At 46.7% G+C, this 20,949-nt stretch overlaps 1 protein-coding gene and 1 non-coding gene across 5 annotated transcripts in view; both read right to left on the bottom strand.

Annotated features, from left to right (window-relative positions):
* Thada (THADA armadillo repeat containing) overlaps positions 1-20,949 on the bottom strand; it is a 343,908-nt gene that overhangs the window by 59,320 nt on the left and 263,639 nt on the right. The window lies entirely within an intron of this gene.
* On the bottom strand, positions 13,392-13,498 carry LOC123455922. The gene has a single exon (XR_006634219.1). It is a non-coding gene; the product is annotated as a U6 spliceosomal RNA (small nuclear RNA).

Genomic DNA, 20,949 nt, shown 5'->3' with positions numbered 1-20,949 from the left:
ATACTATCAGCGAGCTATATCCTCACTCTCAAGGATAATTCTGTTAAAGCCATTCAGCTTTTAGAAAAAAGCTGTTGTTGGCTAGTAAGCTGGGCACGACGGAACACGCCTTTAATCCTAGCTGAGGTAGGAGGATTGCCGTAAGTTCAAGGCCAGCCTGGGGCTACAGATGAGTTCCATGTCAGCCTGGGTTAAAGTGAGACCCTACCTCTAAAAAAACAAAGAAAATAAACGAAAGATCACTTCATAGCCGTTTGGCTAAGACCAAGTGAACATGACACTAGACAGCGTCTTCATTGAGAAGGGTGGTCAGAACCTTCCTGAGGTTGGGATTTCCTAGGAAGGAGCCGCAGGTGGCTCCCATCCAGCCACACCTATGTAATGAAGCCTAGCAGGGGCTGGAGAGGTGCATGGCTCAGCAGTTAAGGGCACTCGCTAGCAAAGCCTCATGGCCTGGGTTCAACTCCCCAGTACTGAATGCGCAAGGTGGCGCACGCATCTGGACTTCGTTTGCAGTGGCAAGAGGCCCCGTCGTGCGTACTTCCTCTCTTTCATTCTCTTTTCTCCTTGCAAATAAATACAAATATTTCAAAAAAATTTTAAAAAGGAGCCCAGTAGCCACTCACCCCTGTGTCCTGTGGTGACCTTAAGTGTGCCATCCCAGTAATTTTCCAGGCAGGTTGGAGAGCCCAGTATTACACTTGCACCAGGAAGAGAGGTGGCCACGGTTGACCCTGGACCTCAAGCGCTGCATTTCCTAACTACAAGGCGAGGAGACTGGCACTGACCAGATGCTGGCAGAGGCCTTGGGCAGGATGGCGTCATGCTCAGCAGGTCTGGAGAGGGAGCAGGACCTGAGCGGCAGGCTCGGGGCCATGTACCCGAGAACTTCTGAACCACTCACACTCTGTCAAATGCCGGCTTGGGCTACACAGGGAGACCTGACACAAATCTCTTTAGGTTGTCTAGGCTCGTCTCAATTCAAGGTCCTGCCTCAGCCTCCCATGTAGCTGGGATTACAGGCATGCAACACTGTACTTGGCTCAAAATTTCTTTTGAAAGGTCAATATAGGGCTGAAGAAATGGCTTAGTGGTTAAGGCACTTGCCTGCAAAGACTGAGGAGCCATGTTCGACTCTCCAGGTTCCACATAAACCAGACACACAAAGTCATGCAAGCACACAAGTCGCACATGTGCACAAGATGGCACACCAATCTGGAGTTTGAATGCAGTAGCTGGAGGCCCTGGCATGCCAATTCTCATTCTCTCTCTCATAAAAAAAAAGGCCAGTCTGTTAGGCTTGCCTCAGATAAGATAAAATAAATCTCCATCAGCTGGGAACCTGGCGTTCAGAACACTCATGTTTATGAACGAGCCCTGAATCAAACCACCACAGTCAGTGTGGGGGCTGAGGAGGTGTCTCAGTGGTCTCAAGGGCTTGCGATGCAAGCCTCACCTCCAGAGTCAGGTTCTCCAGGAGCCATGTGAAGCTGGGTGCAAGCTACGCTTGTCTGTTATCCCAGGGCATCTACGGCAATGGGAGGTGGGCCCAGGCAAATCCCAAAGTTTGCCAGCCAGCTTGTGTAGCCTTCACAGTAGCAAGAGTGCTGAACTGTTTGAAAGAAAAGGTAAAAGTGGGCTGGAGAGATGGCTCAGGCCTGGGAAGCCTAAGGACCCAGGTTCAATTCCCCAGTACCCATGAAAACCAGATGTACAAGGTGGCACATGCATCTGGAATTGATTTGCAGTGAGTGGGCTGGAGACCCTGGTGCACTCATTTATTTTCTTTATCTTCCTCTTTGTATTCTCTCTCACATAAATAAAAATAAAAACGGGTGTCATGGCACATGCATGCCCATACATACACACACCAAAAAAAAAAAAAAAATCAACATAAAGCTTGGTGTTTGGCACACTCTCCTGTTCCTGTTGCCCACCTTATGTGGGCTAGGGGGTGATGTCCACCCTCTGCTCATGCCATCGTTTTTCCTGCCATTGTGGACCTTCCCCTTGAGCCTGTAAGCCAAAATAAACCTCTTTTTCCCACAAGCTGCTCTTGGTTGGGTGATTTTTACCAGCAAAGCAAACCTGACTGCAACAGTAAAGTGGTACCGAGGAGTGGGATTGCTGCTAGAAACCTGACTGTGTGGCTTTGGCTAATTTTCAAGAGGAATGAGGAAGGATTTGAAACCCTGGCCTAAGAGACGCCTTGCAGTGCTGTGAGCACAGCTTGATGGACTATTCTGGTCAGAGCTGAAAGACCTGAATGCAGTAAGAACTATGGACTGAGAGGTTTGGCTTATGAGGGTGAGAAAGAGTTTTGCTTGAACTGGGCTGGCAGTTGTGTGTGGGAAGCTTGCTGTTATGCCCGTGTCCTGAGAAGTTATCCAGGGTTGCTTTGTGTAGAAATGAACTGGTGTGAGCAGAGGAATATGGCACAGAAAACAACAACAACAACAACAACAAAAAACCTTTGGGTGAACTGCTGCCCCTTCAGCTGCAATTGAGAGATGACAACCTTTGAGAGATTGGGCCAGCTGAACTGCACTGGGGCAACAGGAAGAATGTAGACTCTTTTGAAGGGGCCTGAGTGCTCAAGGAGTGTCCTGTTCTTCAAAGTCTGCTTTATTCCCCCCTAGATCAACAAATTGGCACCCCAGCTGGTATTGTGGAGTGTAAGAAATGCAGGAAAGAGAGGGTCATTTGCTTTGCAACACGGTCTTGTGTTCTGGAAGCGGCCATGGGCAGTGTGAAGCAGGTTTGCTGGATGCCTGCATGGAGACCCCGTGGGGCCGTGAGGATGGAACGTGGGCTGCAGTGGAGAGCTGGTAGAGATGGGGAACCACGAGACGGCTGCCAAGGACAGCTGCCGGCCTGATGAAGTCTTCCAGGACGGCGAGTAGCCTAGCTGGAGGGGCGAAATTGGAACTCCACAGACTTGTTGCTGGTTAGAATTATCAGACTTGGAGACTTGTCACTGGCTAGAGTTGTTGGACTTGGAGCTACACAGTTTGATGTATGCCCTGTTTAAATCATGTATTGCTTGAGTATTTCTTTGTTACGCCCAATGCCATCTTTTGCAGTGTGAATGTTTATTCTGTACCATTATGGGTTTTTTGAGGATATTTTTTGGTATTATGGCTCAGTTAAAAGATCTTGGATTACTGGGATGTATGAACATCATTGGAGTTGATAAAAACTATGGGGACTTTTAAAGTTGGACTGAATGCATTGTATTTTACATCACGTATAGATATTAGTTTATGGGGGCCAGAGGTGGAATGTGGTGACCTTTTTTTTTGACCCTGAGGTAGGGTCTCACTTTAGCCCAGGTTGACCAGGAATTCACTATGGAGTCTCAGGGTGGCCTCAAACTCATGGCAATACTCCTAACCCGCCCCCCCCCCCCAAGTGCTGGGATTAAAGGCATGCACCACCATACCCAGCACTATGCCTGACTTTTAAAATTTATTTTTATTTTTTAATAAGAGTGAGCGAGAGACAGAGAGACAGAATTGGTGCGCCAGGGCCTCCAGCCACTGCAACTCGACTCCAGACACGTGCGCCCCCTTGTGCACATGTGCAACCTTTTGTGTCTGGCTTATGTGGGATCTGAAAAGTCAAACATGGGTCCGTAAGCTTCGCAGGCAAGTGCCTCAACTGCTAAGCCATCTCTCCAGCCCACGTGACATTGTTTAAAGATTTGAGAGAGAGAGAGAGAGAGAGAGAATGGGTGTGCCAGGATCTTTAGCTGCTGTGAACAAACTCCAGATGCATGTGCCCCACCCTCATAGACATGGGCAACATTGCACGTTGCGTCATTGTGCATCTGGCTTATGTGGGACCTATGGATTCGAACATGAGTTCTTAGGCTTCACAGGCAAGCACATGTTATATGGATTCTGGGTCTCAAACTCAGGTCATCATGCTTGTGAGACAAGCTGTTTTTTATTTTAGAGAAAAAGAGAGAGAGAGACAGAGATTTGGCACGCCAGGGCCTCAGCCACTGAAATCGAGCTCCAGACACTTGCACCACCTAGTGGGCATGTGCGACCTTGCACTTGCCTCACCTTTGTGTGTCTGGCTTATGTGGAATCTGGAGAGTCAAACATGGGTCCTTAGGACTCCCAGGCAAGCACCTCAACTGCTAAGCCATCTCTCCAGCCCTGTAATATACTTTTTAAAAGGTTCAAACTAGCATGGGGAGATAACTCAATGAGTCAAATGCTTGCTGTGCAAGTGTGAGGAACTGAATTCAGATCCCTAGAAAGTACATAAAAGCTGATGCAATAGCATGAATGAATATCTGAAATCCCAGTACCCCTACTGTAAGATAAGAGACAGAGAGAGAATTGTAAAGCCTGTGGGCCAGCCACCTAGTGTGTGTGGTGTAGTGGGAAACACCAAGAGCTCCTGCTCAAACAAAGTGCAAAGGGACACTACAGCCATGGTCATCATCTGACCTCCACACGGGTGCTGTGTACACATGTGCCTGCACATGCATACGTACATACACACATGAAAATAGATATACAACATGGTCATCCTCTGAGCTCCACACAGGTGCCGTGTGCACATGTGGTGCACACACACACACACACACACATACATACATACATACACACACACATAAATATACATATACACATGCAACGCAACATACACACCAACATGCATGTTGGCTGGAGATGTAGCCCAGTCTCTATTGTAGAGTACTTGCCTAACATGCATGAGGTCTTGGGTTTGGTTCCTAGCTCCCCACACGCATACTCACACACCAAATCAAACAAAAGATGTATATTAATCTAAAATTGAAAATTTTTTTGTTACTTTATTTATTTGAGAGTGACAGACAAAGAGAGAAGAGGCAGAGAGAGGAGAGAGAGAGAGAGAGAGAGAGAGAGAGAGAGAGAGAGAGAGAGGGAGGGAATGGGCGCGCCAGTGCCTCCAGCCACTGCAAACGAACTCCAGATGTGTGCGCCCCCTTGTGCATCTGGCTAACATGGGTCCTGGGGAATCAAGCCTCAAACCGGGGTCCTTAGGCTTCACAGGCAAGTGCTTAACCACTAAGACATCTCTCCAGCCCTAGTCTAAAATTTTAATAGGACCATTCTGAAAATATGTGGGTGATATTATTAGTACATAATTATGGATACGGTGAGGTTACAATATAAGGATATCTAATTTAGATGGAGAGAAAGAGAATGAAAATGTATAACTAAAAGAAAGAGTGTAGCCTCCCTTAGTAATGTCCTCAAAAGACCAAAGGTTTTAAGTTTTAGCTGCTCACCCCAATTTTCTGATCCAGTAAGTCTGGGGTAGTTCCCCCCACCCCCACCCCATGCCATCACAGTTTCTAGCAAGTTCCCAGGTAATGCTCATGCTGCTGGGGCAGGGACCACACACACTACCTCAGACCATCTGAGTTCATCTGCCCTTCTTGGTATAAACCCTAGGCCTTGCTGAGTGTGTAATTCTAGTGTCTAATGGTGTTTGTTTTTGCTCACTGTGACCCCTAATCATAAGCCAACCCTTCATCTAGTGCTCAACCACAGAGTTCCTGAACATTATATCGTTCCTGGTTTCACTGATGTCACTCATCGAGATAGCCCAATAGTTCTGTGCCGAACTGTCCAAAACAAAGAGGGCAAGAAGGAAAGCCTGTGCAGGCCCAGAGTGGCATTTTCCTGGTCTGGGCAGAGATGGTCTTGAGGCTGGGGAGATGGCTCGCGTTAAAGGTGCTGGCCGCGGGATGGCTGCAGAGGTCCTAACAAGCCGGCTACTTACAAGCAGCAATCTACGGTCACAGATGGGGACAGGGCCCCTCCTCTGGATAGAACAGGCAACTAAATAGAGCCGTGGCCTCACTACTAGGAAGCAAGTCTCTTAGTGTATTTCTTTCTTTATATGTCATGTACTTACACCACACAGATACGCTGTATCACATCACACACACGTGCGCACATGCACACACACACACACACACACACACACACACACACACACACACACACAACATGTGCAGATGTAACTGTCCTCTCTCCAAGCAGCACCTCCAACCTCCTTCAAAGAGGGGGAGAGAGGGCTGGAGAGATGGCTCAGGGGTTAAAGGTGCTTGCAAGCAAAGCCTGACAGTCCGTGTTAAATTCCCCAGTACTCATTAAAGCCAGGTGCACAAACTGGCACATTCAGCTGGACTTTGTTTGCAGAGGCAAGAGGCCCTGGCACACCTATTCTCTTTCTGTTTGCAAATTAATAAAAAAATGTTTTTAAACAGGAGGGGATGAGAGTATCTGCGTGCATAGTGGAATGGCCTATTTTTTCTGTTTTAAATGGTAGATGGTAGTACTCTGTGGTCCAAGATCTGTAATCAGGTCCAACAAAAGTTCCTATCTGAGCCGGAATGGTGGCGTGCCTTTGATCCCAGCACTCGGGAGGCGGAGAGAGGAGGATGTGCTGTGAGTTCAAGGCCACTCTGAGAGTACAGTGAATGCCAGGTCATCCTGGGAGAGACTCTGCCTCGAAAAACAAACAAACAAAAGTTCTTATCTGAAATGGATGATAAACTGGGTCTGAAAGTAATCAACTGATAATTTGTATTCCATGAATGCTAATATCTCCTTATGCAACTACTCAGTAAAACTGCTATGTGTACAGAACAGGAAACCATAGGAACTACAACAACAAATCAACAGATTTAATAATTCCTGGCTTCTCCTTATCATAGGGAAATTCCATTCTCCTAATGAATCTTCAGCCCCTCCCAGCACACCTAAATCCTGACCCCAGGAGCCCCTCAGAGTGGCACAACCTGGAGACTGACTGGCAGAGGACATGCGGCCCGCTTTCTCTCTCCTGGCCGGGTCCTGGTTCTCTTCTCTTTTGCCCAGTGTCCTTTCTAGTTCAGGAGCCCTTCGAGGATGCATGCGGATATATGGCCCTATCACACGTGGCCCTCTGAAAACGGTCCCTTCACCTGGCCACCAGCATGCTCCCAGAGGCATCTCTTCTTTCTCTCTCTTTTCTTCGTATTTGAGACAGGGTCTCATGGAGTCCAGACTGCCCTCAAGCTCTGTGCGTTGAGGATAGCTCCACTTCCTAATGCTGGGATAGCAGGCGGGTGCCGCACGCCCAGGCGCAGGCCTATGTTCAAGCACAGTCGCCTGCTGCGGGGGAGAAAGAATGGGCTTCCGAGAGCCCCTAGTGAACCCACAAACTGGGAGCTCGGCCTTTCCGCCTTAGGAGTCAAACACAGAAAGGACGCGCTCCGGTGGCCCTGGGAGGGACCAACATTTAACTTCTTCCCCCACCCAACACCCTACCCGGCCTTCACGCGGCACAGGGAGGAAATCAGGAAATACTGTGGATAAACTCATGATAACCCACAGACACAGACATACAGTAATTTCCCAACAAGCACAGCTTCCGTTTCTTTCCAAGAACTGTTCTAGAGGGCGGGGCTGGAAGAACTCCCCCATGACACCTCCTCCTCCTCACAGAGACCCTCAGGCTTCTCCAACACCCTTAGCAGCATGGTGCAATCAGAAACCAATCTTCGGGCTCAGGCTGTCTCAGAAGATTCCTTTAAACGTGGAGGCCCACCTCTTCTGCCTCCCCTGCCAGTGAGCCTAGCAGCACCCACCTCAGTCCCTTGCCAGTGTGACAACTGACAGTTCTGGAAATGTGCCTGGGCCCCAGGGTCTGTACCTAAAAAAACAGAATCTAAGACTGAAGAGGTTTCTGGCACCACTGGATTGTAGAAAACGGCAGGAGTGATGGGCGCTGCAAGGCTGTAGTTTGTAGCTGGCAAAACCCAGCAGAATCTGGGTGTGAAGTCCAGCCCCAACACGGAGGGAGGGGTTAAGGCCGTTCTGACAGGTGAGTAATGAGGTGAGCTGGGGAGGAAGTTTACCTGGTGCTGTGCTCTGAATATCCCTGTCAAAACTGCCTTGACCTGGGACTACATAGTGAATTCCAGGTCAGCCTGGGCTAAAGTGAGGCCCTACATCGAAAAACCAAAAGAAAAACAAAACAAAAAACTGCCTGGTGGCTTGGGAGGCAGAGGTAGGAGGATCCACGTGAGTTCGAGGCCACCCTGAGACTACACAGTGAACTCCAAGTCAGCTAGAATGAAACCCTATCTTGAAAAGCTAAAGCAAACTGCCTTGAGACTTAATCCCCACTGTGAGGTATGAATAGGGGTGGTATTTGGAGGCCACAACATGGAGGCCCGAACCCAGGGGGCCAGCAGCTCTATAGGGAGGACACCTGCACCAGGACGCTATGTCTCAACACGTGAGGTCTCTGCTCTTGATACTGCAGGAAGGAAAACCGTTGCCAGTCACCAAGCTCTTGGACTGCCAGATCCGTGAGCTAAGTCAGCCTCTCTTTTATAAACGACTAGATCTGTGGCAACAGAAGAAGTCATCACGCATCCATCCAGCACTTCACGTGATAGCTGTTGCTTTTTATGTTATCAACTTAGCCTCCAGACACCTATTTTTCCCAATGTTGGGTTTCTTCCTTTCTCATAATGTGATTTTTCAATGTGTTTTTACCATTTGTTTTATGTCTTTCTTCCAATCTTCTAAGGTATTATTTTTATTTATTTATTTATTTATTTATTTATTTATTTATTTATTTATTTATTTAGAGAGAGAGGGAGAGAGAGGGAGGTATAGGCAGATATATATCAAGAGAATGGGCACATTAGGACCTCTAGTCACTGCAAACAAACTCCAGATGCATGTGCCTCCTTGTGTAGCTGTCTTATGTGGGTCCTGGGGAATCGATCCTGGGTCCTTAGGCTTTGCAGGCAAGCACCTTAACTGCTAAGCCATCTCTCCAGCCCTCTATCTTTAATTTATAGTTTAAGAACCAACAGGTGTCAAAATAAGGTGATGGAAGTGATTTCACAGCTGTTCCTAAGGAATTAACCATTTTGGAAAATACCTTGCAGCCATAAACATCTAGAAAACGGAACAAAAGTGTATGAAATTGTGGTTTTTAGACATTGGATATGGGCAGAACAGGGCTGAATAGCCTTGAAGAAAAAAAACTAGATAAGGCTTAGACAGGCCCAGGGTGCTGCTGAGAGGCAATTTCCAAGCCCTCGCTCAGAGAGGAGGAGTCTAGAGGTAGAAAAGGTGGGGGAAGCTGCTCTGGTGGGTTCACTAGTGGACAGGAGCGTTCTGCACAGTGAGAGGGCCCTGCAGATCTGCGCACCTGCACAGCCTGGTGGCACACAGATCTCTCGGTGACAGAGAAGTGCCAGGAGGTGGGAGAAAGGCCAAGGAAGCAGCATACTGAACAAGTCTTGACTCTCTTTAGCCCACATTTGGCCTGCCCTCTCTCACTTAGAGTAGGAACCTGGTAATATTGTGCAGAGACCTTAAAAGGTACTTAAAAGGTACCTTGTAGGGGAATTATGCTTTCTCTAAGGGCTCCTCTTTATTTTTTATTTATTTATATTATATTTATATTATATTATATTATATTATATTATATTATATTTATTTATTTATATTCATAAGCACAGGGAAAGAGAAGGAGGAGGGAGGGAAAGCGAAGAAAAGAAAAAGAAGAAAAGAGGAAAGGGCTGGAGAGATGGCTTAGTGGTTAAGGCACTTGCCTGCGAAGCCAAAGGACCCCGGTTTGATTCCCCAGTACCCACGTAAGCCAGATGCACAAGGTGGGGTGTGCATCTGGAGTTTGTTTGCAGTGGCTAGAGGCTCTGGCGTGCTCATTTTCTATCTACCTCTTTCTCCCTCCCTCTTTCTCACATTAATAAATAAAATTTTTCTTAAAAAAAAGAGGAGAGAAGGGGAGGGGAGGGGAGGGGAAGAGAAAAAGAGAGGAGAAATGGGCATGCCAGGGTCTTCTGCCATAGAAGCAGACTTCCTACAGATGTGCAACAATGTGAATCTGGCTTTACATGTGTACTAGGGGATTAAATATGGGCCATCAGGCTTTGTAAGCAAGCACCCTCTAACACTGAGCCATCTCTTGAGACACCTCTTTCTTTTTAACCTCTTAATAACAATGTCCATACATCTAGTCAATATACCACGATCACAATCTCCTGTCACCCTTCCTCTTCTTCCTCCCCAACCCCCTTCTACGCAATCCCTCCTCCTTTCTAACTAGTCTCCCTTCTATTTTGATGTCATCATTTTCCCCCTCCTATTATACAGGTAATGCACAGGTAGCATTAGCCGCTGTGAGGTCATGGACATCATGGCCCCTCTGTGCTGAGGGGGCAGTATTTTAAGCACTCCTCCCCTTCCCTTGGGTCTTACGTTATTTCCACAACTTATCCCACAATGGTCCCCAAAGGCTCCCCTACACTAAACCCACTATGACAAGTTTAAAACCAAGTTCCGGAAGAATCCAACTGATCATAAGTAACTTAACTTTGTGTCAAAATAAAACCCAATATTAAATGATTAACAAAAAATTCAATATCCATTAACATCAAATCAACATGTTCTGGCGTGTAACAGGTACCAGCATGCAAAAAACAAAGTAGAAAATATTACCTATATCTAGAAGAAAAATTAGTAAAAAGAAAACATACCCAGAAATAACAATAACTGAGTTAGAAACAAAGACATGAAACTAAATGATAAAGAGAAATAGGTAGGCCGTGAAAGGCCACAAATAAAGTTCTGGACATAAACACCATGACACCTGAAATAAAAAACACTGGATGGAGGGCTGGAGAGATGGCTTAGCGGTTAAGCGCTTGCCTGTGAAGCCTAAGGACCCCGGTTCGAGGCTCGGTTCCCCAGGTCCCACGTTAGCCAGATGCACAAGGGGGCGCACGCGTCTGGAGTTTGTTTGCGCCCATTCTCTCTCTTCCTCTATCTGTCTTTAAAAAAAAACAACAAACAACACTGGATGGAACAGCAGCAGATTAGACAGCACACAAGAAAAAGAGTAATGAATCTAGAGACAGAGAGAGAAGCTATCAAAACGAAACGTTACCAAGAAAGAATACAGAGAAAGAAACCCAGAGCTCAGTGATCTATGGAACAACTTCAAGTGACCTAACTCACGGGAACAGAGCCTCTGAAAGAGAAGAAAGAGGGGAAGGGACAAAGGAAATAATGGTGCCAGAACAGCTGATGACTACATGGAAAAATGAAAACACCCAGAACTTCAACCTTATCTCAAGATATACATGGACATTACAGAGAAGTAGATCGTGAGATCTAAACGTGCAATCGAAACGCAGAACACTTTAGGGTAAGGGAGAGTGCCAGATAGCTGGATGTGTCTGCCTAGCATATCCAAGCACCACTAAGTAGACCAAGCCTACCAACCAAACCACAGGCAAACAAAAACTAAACCCTAGACATCTTTAGAAGAAAACATGAAAGAACATCTTTGTGACCTTGAGATAGGCACAAATTAAAATTTTTTTTAAATTTATTTGACAGAGAAAGAGGGAGGGAGGGAGGGAGGGAGGGAGGGAGCAGTGATGAATACCAGGGAGATCCGCAAGCCATGGGAAAAACAAGGAGAGAAAGCCAAGTGTCTAGCACTGGACTCGTGATCTCTAGCACACCGGCCAGGGCTGAGGACACACCACAGAGTAAGTGGTGGATGACATATGAGGGCTGCTCTCACCGCCAGCCTGAGAACCTTCTCCAGGGAGATGGTGGTAGACACTGAGGAAAGTCAAAAGTCACCAAAACAGAAACCAAGAGGATGTCGAGAGCTCAACTCTAAAGGAGGCTTCTAACACTGCAGAAGAGGGGCCATGAGGAATAGAGCCACAGGGTGGGAAGGAGTACTGTGTGGCGCGGTGGTCCTCCCACAGGACCTGACTGGTGCATCCATGAGCCCACAGTGACTGCCGGCGCCCCACTGAGGAGAGACATGCTATGCCTGTCAAGCTGCTTTCTAGAGACTTAGGCTCATACCCATACATTAGTGGGCGGTAGTTAATGTGCCTAACTGGTCAACATGCTGAGAGCAAGCGCTGGTGAATGCTCCTCCCTAAATGGGACATCTATCTCAGGCCCCCCCACAAGGCTCAGGAACACCGCAGAAGACGGGTCACAAAGAACGTAAGAGCGGGAGGAAGGGGAGGAATGGTGTAGAGGCTGCCTTCGGGACAGGGCGCGGCCACTGCAATCATGAGCCCACAGCACACCTGCACACGACTGGGCCCCTCCGCACCCCATTATAGATGGGGCGGGGCTCATGATGACCCACCTGTCCCCAAGGACTTACACACAGGGACAGGAAGAGACATTTTCTTTAGACACGGAGCCCCTGGTGAGTCGCCCACGCTCCTGTAACAGCCCCTCCCCCATGCTCTTGTAAACAAGCCTCACTAAGCTCACTGGGTCACCAAGAGCAAAGGGAGTTGGGAAGATCAGCCAAGAGGGGGTGAGTATGATGAAAGTGCGTCATGTACACGTGTGAAGATGTGACTGAACCTACTTTACGTACAACCAACATGCCAATAACAAAGGAGAAAGTGCTGACTCATGAACGAAGCTCGAGAACATGAGTGAAGCAAAAGAACGGAGCCATGTAAGGCCCAGACGGTCTGCATCCATTCACGCAAAATGCCTCCTGGAGACTTTCAAAACGCTGTGCCTGACATTTTTTCATTGCCAGGGGCAGCTAGTTTCCGATGATCTGTGGTGAGGGGCTGGCGTGGGGAGACTCATGAAATCACAGTTCTGAGGTCATGCTTGATCCTTTGAGCAAGGTTTCAGTCCAGAGCGGGATGCGGGTCAGAAGGTGTCAGGACATGGTCTGTCGTGTGGCTACAGACACACAGTCTGGTGCTCGCTGGGACAGGTCCATTAACTTGAGTCACTGAAGTGGTAGTTGGACCAAAAGCCAGAAAAGCACTACTTTTTCACTAACCACCTGTATGACCTTGGGCAAGTCACTTAATTGCTACAGTTTCCACTCTACCTACTGATTAAATGACCTCTAAGCTCTGAAATTCTAAGAATGGGGGCCTATGTACTCAGTACCAGCTTAGCATTAACAAGGAGTAAACACGGCATTAACTTAGCAATCTAATAACAGCCTGCATTGTTCTGACTTCCGAAACACAGCCAGGAGTCATCTGCTTATTTCAGAGCTCTTTGTTCCCTGGGAAAAACTTTTGGCAAAAGTAACAGTCCTGATTTGAGTCCCAGTGTTTTGGAGAAAACTAAATTACTAAATTATTATTTTTATTTTATTTTATTTTTTGGTTTTTTGAGGTAGGGTCTCACTGTAGCCCAGGCTGACCTGGAATTTGCTCTGTAGTCTCAGGGTGGCCTCAAACTGACGGCAATCTTCCTACCCCTGCCTCCCAAGTGCTGGGATTAAAGGCGTGTGCCACCACACCTGGCTTACCTTTCTTATTTTTTTTTTTCTCAAATATGGAACGCTTCACGAATTTGCGTGTCATCCTTGCGCAGGGGCCATGCTAATCTTCTCTGTATCGTTCCAATTTTAGTATATGTGCTGCCGAAGCGAGCACCCTTTCTTATTTTTTTAAAAGATACTTTATTTTATTTGCAAGCAAAGACAGACAGACAAACACACAGAGAGAGTAAATGGGCGCACCAGGGCTTCTAGCCACTGCAAACTGCAGATGCATGAGCCACCTTGTACATCTGGCTTATGTTGGTATCAGGGAATCGAACCTAGGCCCTTAAGCTTCTCAGGCAAGAGCCTTAACCACTAAGTCATCTCTCCAGCCCCCAAATCTTTTTTTCTTAAAAATTTTTTTTTCCTTGCAATTTCCTAGTTGCAGGCTCAGAAATCTAGCCCCAGAACTCTAAATGTGTTCTCAATCTCCTTTTATTTCCCACCCAGAGTTGAGAACGACACCAATTGTGTCATATGAAGCACATGTGCATCCAACGTCAATAAATGTGGATGACTGAGGAACAGCTAAGAATTGTTTTCAATTTGTTCAGACGGAATTGATTAAATTTAACCTAATTAGGCCCAATAGCCAAAGCAGGTGTTTAGAAGCTGCCCACGTTTTCGTTCTCTGTGATCGTTCAGCTCTATTTCCGAAGAATGTAAGAAAAGGAAGTTAATGTGTCATGACAATCACTGACCTTACATTTGTTCATGTCACACATGTACTCTTCAGGCGCTAAGCAGTGCAATCACAAGGCACTGCTGAATACGACTCACAGACTTTAGCCCTTAGCCACCACCAGCATCTAGGCCGGCCTGGCCTGTGAGAGGGCTTACGTTACCTAACTCCCATTACATAAATACAAGCGGTAATCAAGAGGGCCTGTCTTCTAATCTCACGCTGATCTACAAAGCACGTTGACTTGGCAGTTAGATTAGTTAGGAATTCTGACTTCACTCTCCCAGGCCGGTCACTTTTAAGGCATTCAGAAGGAAAATAATAACAATAATAAAAGTAAGATTCCAGTTACAACAAAATGTTTATTATACTTGGCACAGTGAGAGATCTGAACTATATATCCCAATGGGGGAGGAGGGGAAACAACTGGAAACAAAACAAAAGAAAACCATAACACACAGCCTCCAGAAGTCAGGTACTGGGAGGCACTGGTGTAGCGGCCGTAGGTCGGCTTCCAAAGGCGAAAGGGCAGGTGCCTACGTAGCCATGGTGGTGAGCCTTCTCTTTCTAGTAACACTCCAGCCTAGGCTTTGCTCTGGGATTATTTCACATTCCCAGGAAAAGGAAATGCGGGCAGAAAAAGCTCACGTAAAGCTCCCGCGCAGGGAGGCCCTCTCGGAGGCCTGGGGTGGACCCAGAACGAGGGTTCGGGTCTTCCAGCCTGACGGAATCCCCCGTCTTTCTTGACTCGGCCCTTGTGGTGCTGCCGTCACCGCGTGGGCACTGCAGAGCTGTGACCTCAGGCCCTTCTTTCTGCCTCGGTGTCTCCATGTGTACAGTGAAATGCTGGGCACAGGGTCTGGCACAGAGGTTCAGTGAATGTGGGCCATGACTATTAACTCCGTCCAACAAGAAAGAGGGTGGAATAATGCCTTTGCTTTTTTCTTTTTGGAGGTAGGGTCTCATAGCACAGGTTGACTTGAAACTCAGTATGTGGTCTCAGATTGCTCTTGAACTCAGGCTCCTGAGTGCTGGGATTAAAGGCATGTGCCACCATGCCAGGCTAAGTAATGCTTCTTCTTCTTCTTCTTTTTTTTTTGGTTTTTCGAGGTAGGGTCTCACTGTAGCCCAGGCTGACCTGGAATTCACTATGGAGTCTCAGGGCAGCCTCAAACTCATGGAGATCCTCCTGCCTCTGCCTCCTGAGTGCTGGGATTAAAGGCATGCTCCACCATGCCCGGCTAATGCTTCTTTTTTAAAACTATCTTTATGGATTTGTAAGTAGAGATAGAGAATGGGTGTGCTGGGACCTCAAGCCATTGCAAACAAACTCCAGATGCACGCACCACTCTGTGTGTCTGGTTTTACATGGGTATGGGGAATTGAACCCAAGTTGTTAGGCTTTGCAGGCAAGCGCTTTAATGGTTGAGCCGTCTCTCTAGCCCAAACATATAACATTTTTTTTTTTTTTTTTGGCTTTTCAAGATAGGGTCTTGTTCTAACCCAGGCTGACCTGGAATTTACTATGTAGTCTCAGGGTGGCCTTGAACTCATGGTGAACCTCCTACCTCTGCCTCCCAAGTGCTGGGATTAAAGGCATGCACCACCACGCCCAGCCAAGATTAATAATGCTGCTGCTTCTTTGTCTTTCTTTTTTTGGTTATTTGTTTTTTCAAGGTAAGGTCTTACTCTAACCCAGGCTGACCTGGAATCCATTACGTAGTCTCAGGGTGGCCTTGGTGATCCTCCTACCTCCGCCTCTAGAGTGCTAGAATTAAAGGCATGTACACCACATCCAGCTAACTTATTTTTTTCCATTTTTGGTTAATAATACTTCTTAAAAATTAAAGTAGAGGCTGGCTGAGGCTGAGTTTGAGGCCAATTTGGGACTACAGAGTGAGGTCCAGATTAGCTTGGGCTCGAGTGAGAGCCTGCCTTGGGGAATGTGCACTCTACGTACACCCCAGGGTAGACAAGCAGTCTTCAGAGCACACTTACACAAAGGGCCATGGAGGGCAGCCCGCAACCCCAGCTACTCAGGAACTGACACAGGGAAACTGAACATTCAAGGCCTCCCTGGACTGTAGAGTGAGTATCACAAGGCCGGCCAGGGCATGACAGTGAGGCTTTGTCTCAGAAGGAAAAGCAAACACTGTAGAATGTAGTGCTTGCCTAGCATGTGGAAGGTCTGAGGTTCCATTCTCATCATCACAAAAAGACATGGGATGAGTAAGTCCTTTTCTATCTAAAACACCTATGTAACAGTGAGGTTAGGAGTTGGGGGAATGGCTAGCTCACTTGGGGTGATAGCTAATCTTGACTGTCAACTTGAGGAACCGAGAGTCACCATGGAGACATCTGGGTATGTCATGAGGGAGTTTCTAGGTGTGCTTACTTGAGGCAGGCAGCCCCACCCTAACTGTGGGCGATGCCATTCCACGGGCTGGTCCCGGGCTGAACAAGAAGGAGAAAGCGGGCTGAGCACAGCTCTCACCTCTCTGCCCCCTCTTGTTCCCGTCTCCAGACTCCATGTGACCAGCTGCCTCATCCTCCTATGTCCTCACGTCCCTGCCTTGATGCCCACATAAGCCTTTCCTTCCTTAAGTTGCTTTAGTTAGTATTTTTAAGCACAAGGATCAGAGTTTGATCCCCAGCCCCGCATAAAATGCTGGGTGTGGTAGCACGTGCCCATATCTCAGCGCTGGGAGGTGGAGAAAGGAGGATCCCCATGGCTTGCTGGCTACTAGCCTAACCTAATTGGTGAGCTCTAGGCCAGTGGGAGATCATGTCTCAAAACTGGTGGACTGTGTTCCTGAGGTTGATATCTGAGGCTGTCTGTCACCTGGTCTCTACAGGCATGTACACATGCAGGGAAAAGAAATTGATGTCCATTCTTTATTAGCCAATCCTCAGGAGTCACATTTCAATATACTGAAACCATATAAATACAAAGAAGAATAAAAGACACAGGCTGCATAAAATTAGTAAAATGGAACGCAGTGAAGGAAAAAAAAAACACCCCTTTTTAACCCAGCAAACAAGCTTAAAAATAAAGTGTGAATGTACAAGTAGGTATGACATTTGTTTAAATACATGGCAAATGTTCAACTCAATAGCTGTGAAAATCCAAATGTAAGGGGGTGGGCATGCAGAAAACAGAAAGTCTCTCTCTCAGAGAAAAGAAGGGAAATACTAAGTCTCAGAGGGCATTTTCATTAACAGATATTTCAGTGGAAAATTGCCATTTTTGAGAGCAAATGCTTTAAGATGGGTTTAAAATTAGAATTCAGCTCTGTTTCCACGTCCCCGCTTAGGCCTGTCACCCAGCGGCAGGGTCCCTGTGGCTGTTGAACTTTTTCTTTCACATTCTCCCAGCTCCAACGGAGACTATAATTTCCTTTCCTGCAGGAAACTGATATATACTGATGACAGCTGGATTCAGAATAGGAAAAAAAATACAGGGGACAGAGAGTCCTTGTGGGTTTAAATCACTTTAAAACTCTAAACACAACCCCCATATTTGGACTTTTAAAACTCAGTTAATGGCTGAGGAAACCTCAAATGATTGGGAAGTACTAAGATAAAAGTTTGAATTACACAAAACACATTATTATCTTAAGCTTTTCTAATTATCTTCTCTGCCTTTCTCCTCTGCTGTTTTCTCATTGTTTATGTCCTCAGCCCTTCAATGTGGTTGTAAGACATTTTAGAAGTGGAAATGGCCTTTCAACAGCACTTACAGAACGGGGATTAGGAGGGGTGGGCAGAGCTTTTTCTATGCAAAAAGACAAAAACAAGTGAACAAAAACTCTCTGAAATTATTGTTTCATTTGTTTTAGTAATCAGTCCCTTCAAGAGCCACATATAAAAATACATTTAATGTTTAAATGCACACACACACACATGTATGGTGCATGAAATTAGTAAAGAGGACAATCAGAAGAGGAAGTCCCCTGTAGTGTTTCCATTCAAACACCACTTTTAGCACTTGTGTTCCAATCTAGTTCCCCATGCTTCACTGTACGCACCCCAAATGCTGGTGACCACAATGACAAGGTGAGCCGCTCTGGTTTTGATTCAGGGCATCAATGTTCAGTGGTGCTCTTCTTCTTTCTCCTATGAGCTGAGGATGACCCTGAGCTTCTGGTTCTCGTGTCCCCATCTCGTGAGTGCTGGGGTTACAGGCCTGCGCCACCGCGACTGGTTTATGAGGTGCTGGGATCAAACCCGTGACTCTGTGTGTGCTGAGCGGGCACTCTACCACTGAGCCGCATGCCCCACCCCCAATCGAACTTCCTACGACTGACATGAAGAACTTAGGTTCAGAACAGTCCTAGTAATTCAGGAGGATGGGTCAGGAAAGGAAATGCCGTATCAAAAACTTCAAGATCCTGGGCTGGAGAGATGGCTCAGCAGTTAAAGGTGCTTCATAGTAAAACCTGAAAGCCTAATGGCCTGGGTTCCCCAGTACTCACATAAAACGTAAAAACAGATGCACAAAGTGGCACATGTGTCTGAAGTTCATCTGCAGTGGCAGGAGACCCTAGCATGACCATACTCACTCTCTTTCTGTCTGCCTCTTTTTAGCTCTTTCTCAGGTAAATAAAAATATGTATTTTTTAAACCTTCAAGATCCCATTCTATTTTATATCCTCCAATAATCTCCTCAGTCTACGAGGTCAAGTCCAACTCTTTAGACTCTGGTCTTATAGGGCCTTCCCTGATTGGGTTTTATCCTCCCGAGGGTCACCTCTAAACACACTTGCCTGGCCTTGAATCCACACTGCAGACCTTCGTGCTGGTTCTGTAAGGCTGTGCTCATGCCAGTAGCGTTATCTGTGCTGCCCTGACTGCTGGCAATACCCACCTCTTCCCTGCCCAGCTGGCGCACCCCTGCACTTCATCAAAATCTACTTAAGCAAGCTCTTCTTTCTGATCCTCCCACTTAGAAGCCATGTTTTCCTTCAGCGTCACGAGCGTGAACGTATCCCATACGGGCCTCGCGTACGGCACCCGCCCCCCTTGCTGCATTTACTTATGAGCACAAGACATTCATCCACGTTCAGGTAGAGAAGACCACTTATGTCTGATGCTAGTACCTCATGAAGAAAACGAACAAGAGCAGAAGGCCTTTTCCATTAGGGACAGTCATAATCAAGAGGATTCCTAACAACCTTTGCTAAGGGCAGAAGCATTTCTTCCTTCCTGAAGATGTTTCAAACTGGGAAGAAAACTGTAAAAGTGAGGACTGAGCACGGTCACGACAGCTTGCGGGGACGGGGTCACGTGTGAGGACTGAGCGCGGACGGTCACGACAGCTTGCGGGGACGGGGTCACGTGTGAGGACTGAGCGCGGACGGTCACGACAGCTTGCGGGGACGGGGTCACGTGCTGCTTTCCAGTTATGACAACATTCTTGTGCGCTTACTCTGTCATACAAAGCACATTCTTCATATGGGGTTTTTTACACATGCTAGTTGTCCACCATCTAAGATATAAATTCTTTTCTTCTGATTTATAATTAAGAAAACATGTTTTCAAGAAATTAAATAACTTGTTTGAGGTCTCAAAATATATGGCAGATCTGGAATGCAAGCCAGGGATCTGGAAAGCAAGCCAGGGATCTGGCTTCAGAAATTCTGTGGTTTATTTCTTTTTATCTTTTTGCAAGTAGAGAGAGATAGAATAGGGACAAACAGAGAGAACAGGCGCACCAAGGCCTCCAGCCATTGCAAACAAATCCAAACGCATGTGCCACTTTGTGCATCTGGCTTTATGTGAGTTCTGGAGAATGGAACCCAGGTCATTAGGCTTTGCAGGCAAGCGCCTTAACTGTGAAGACATCTCTCCAGCCCTGGTTTACTACTACTTCCTTTTCTTTTTTGGTTTTTCGAGGTAGGGTCTTGCTTTAGCCCAGGCTGACCTGGAATTCACTATGTAGTCTCAGGGTGGCCTCGAACTCAGCAATCCACCTGCCTCTGCCTCCTAAGTGCTGGGTTTAAAGGCAAGTACCCCCAAGCCAGGCCCTGGTTTACTTCTTACAAGATTTTTTAAAAAAATATCTATTTAAGGCTGGATGGCTTAGTGGTTAAGGTGTTTGTCTGCAAAGCCAAAGGACCCAGGTTCAATTCTCTAGGACCCACATAAGCCAGATGCACAAGGGGGCACACACATCTGGAGTTCGTTTGCAGTGGCTGGACGCCCTGGTGTGCCCATTCTCTCTTTCTCTGCCTCTTTCTCTTGCTCTCTCAAGTAAATAAAAATTTAAAAAATTTGTATATTTTAGAGAGAGAGAGAGAGAGGGAGAGAGAGAAAGAAAATGGACACACCAGGGCCTCTAGCCCTGCAAATGAACTCCAGATGCATGTGAAACCTTGTGCATCTGGCTTACTTATCTATTGCTCAAATTGCCTTTGGAAATAATCTATGAAACATATAGTAATAGATTTTACTACTTTAAGGTCAGTTTACTTTTATTCCAAGGAGTGCTATCCATCTTACACACCATTACATCTGAGATGTGGTTAGGTCTAAAGATCTGTTCCATTTTCAAACAAAGAAAATTTATTCTACTGTCGTGTGGATGTAGTCTTTGAATACACTCATTGCCCAAATGTATACACAAATTTGAGATTTGGTATGCACTTGATACTTGCAGATCTTGGGTTGGACCAACCCCACCTCACGTGCTTCAACCCCACAGGCGGCTGCGGCTGCTTTAGTGGACGACCTCAGCACCGCGTTCAGAGCGGTGGCTGCCGCACTACAGCAAAAGTGCCCTATTCCTGTCACATCTCAGTCCAAGGCAAAGGTACTGAGGGGTGCAGTGTGTGTGTACAAGTAAAATACTGCTGGAATCAGACAGCTTGTGATTCACTTTT

Source organism: Jaculus jaculus, chromosome 18 (genome assembly GCF_020740685.1).
Source record: "Jaculus jaculus isolate mJacJac1 chromosome 18, mJacJac1.mat.Y.cur, whole genome shotgun sequence".
NCBI classification, from domain to species: domain Eukaryota; kingdom Metazoa; phylum Chordata; class Mammalia; order Rodentia; family Dipodidae; genus Jaculus; species Jaculus jaculus.
This window is presented reverse-complemented; position numbering and strand designations above follow the sequence as displayed.